At 43.5% G+C, this 2184-nt stretch overlaps 1 pseudogene; it reads left to right on the top strand.

The window, feature by feature from the left end:
• The first annotated feature begins 1830 nt into the window (after nucleotides 1-1830).
• Nucleotides 1831-1946, top strand: LOC111732015 (annotated as a pseudogene).
• The last annotated feature ends 238 nt before the right edge of the window (nucleotides 1947-2184 follow it).

The raw sequence follows: 2184 nt of genomic DNA, 5'->3' as shown, positions 1-2184 counted from the left end.
AAGGAAGGAAGGAAGGAAGGAAGGAAGGAAGGAAGGAAGGAAGGAAGGAAGGAAGGAAGGAAGGTAGGAAGGAAGGAAGGAAGGGAAGGAAAACAACTAATGAAGAACTAGAATTCATTTTACAGCTATCTTTGGTGGAGTACCCTCATTCCATTAAAGTATGGGATATTTGCATGTTTCTTCATTCATATAACCTTCTGCCTCATTGGAAAAATATGGCAAACACATTCATATTACAGTATGAACGACCGGTACTATGTGTTCTCCCTATCAGAGCAATTTTTAATTACCTAGGGACTTTTGGAGTTACATGTTAGGAAGAAATTAGGCTCATGGGAGAATTTCAGGCACCTAGTGAGTGGTGAGGCCAGTGGATAAAATTTCCCCCACCCCCCGCGCCAGGCTTCTTGTTTAATCTCATCTTCTGGGCCATAGGAAATTGAGGAGCGATAAAAGGAGGAGCATGAACAGGCTCTGTTGTTGTACTTAATTGGTCATAATTCTGACAGTTAGTTTAGGAGGGAGGCAAGTAACATAGGCCAAATAAGAGAGGATGAGACCTAGTTCTTGTTCCACAGTCCTCAGAGAATTGTAGGGGGAGGAGGCTGACTGCTCTTGACTGCTTAGGCCCCACCAGAATTAAGGAGGTGACTGGAATTGCAAAGCTGGAAGGCTCTGCTAGGAGATCAGCAGTTGAGTGAGCTATTTATTCAAACAGGCACTAAAAATTAAGTTTGGTGCCTCATTTTAGAACTTCTAGCAGTGTGAAGAAAGATCATTCATTTTTTCAAATAAAACTTAATTGTTGTACTATTTATTTAATAGTGATATAATGACATCTTAGGTTTATGAACTGACTTATAGCCTGAAGGACTCACAACAACTTACAGACTTCAAAATCTGAGAGAAACTAGACAGGGTCTGTGTCTTCCACCACTGAAATGTCATCACCCCAGGGGCTGGGGTCTAGTTTGGGGAGGAATTAGCTGAGGCAGTAGCAGTGGCTGTAAAATAGCAGATGCTTCCTGGATTATCTTCATAGTCTCTTTAGCCCAGGACTCTTGTTCCCAATGGGCAGGGATACGGTATAGAGTTGGGCAGTTTGTTTAATGCATGATGCCCAGTTGAGGAAGTGAATGGGAGCTGAAGCTTAACCCAAGGTCCACTTACCAAGTCCAGCACCCTGTGAGAGTCTGCATGTGCCTAAAGGAAGGGATAATCTCTTCTTCATTGACAGAGAGAAGTGTTTCTAATTCTAATTAATAAAACATTTAATTCTAATATGTATTGCCTATCTGTGGCCCAGATGACGGGGTCTCTAGGCATGTGTTGTGAGAAGACCGAGCTGCCTTTGATAGCCCAACCTCCACGGCAAGATAGTATGGTAGAGGTGAACTAGAGACCCTCTCTGACGTGAAATAGCTGTGCAACCCCAATAGTCCACTCATTCGTTTCTCCAGGCCTCCATTTCCTCACTTGGAAATGTTGGAGTTACAGTAGCTGATTTTTGAAGAGGGCTACTGAGATGCACAACTCCGGGGGCACCATTCACATTCTTTCTGAAGAAATCTTGGGCTCTAAACTGACTGTAAGCCTGAATATTCCACTATTTCTCACTTATTTATGTCCCTTACTAAACTATGATCTCTCCAAGGACAAAATACTGTCTTTTTCTTATCTACCTTTGTATATATACCCTCTGCTTGCCCCCTGCATGCTCCACACACAAAGAATCTATTGGTGGATGTGGTTCCATAGTGTTGTGGTTAGCACATCTGTTTTACATGCAGAAGGTCCTGGGTTCACACCCCAGTGGAGCCACGGGCCATGGTCTATGGCCATGCCACCCTGAACAAGCCTGATGCCTGATCTCAGAAGCTAAGCAGGGTTGGGCCTGGTTAGTACTTGGATGGGAGACCACCTAGAAAGACCAGGTGCTATAGGCATTAATAATAATAATAATAAGAAGAAGAAGAAGAAGAAGAAGAATCTATTGGCTCCTCTAGATAATTAGATGCTTTTAGCCTGTTTGATCCTTCTCTCCATCTCTAAAACTTAGCTATGAAAAAAAGGTTGGGGGTGAAGGTTACCTGGGAGACCACTAGGAATCACTGTATACCATCCAATTCCCTCTTTGGCTCCAGGAGCCCCTTTCTGACACCCCCTCACTGTAGAGGTGGTGGT

Source organism: Pteropus vampyrus, unplaced genomic scaffold (genome assembly GCF_000151845.1).
Source record: "Pteropus vampyrus isolate Shadow unplaced genomic scaffold, Pvam_2.0 Scaffold419, whole genome shotgun sequence".
Classification (NCBI taxonomy): domain Eukaryota; kingdom Metazoa; phylum Chordata; class Mammalia; order Chiroptera; family Pteropodidae; genus Pteropus; species Pteropus vampyrus.
The sequence above is the reverse complement of the archived record's forward strand: the minus strand, read 5'-3'. Positions and strand labels throughout refer to the sequence as shown.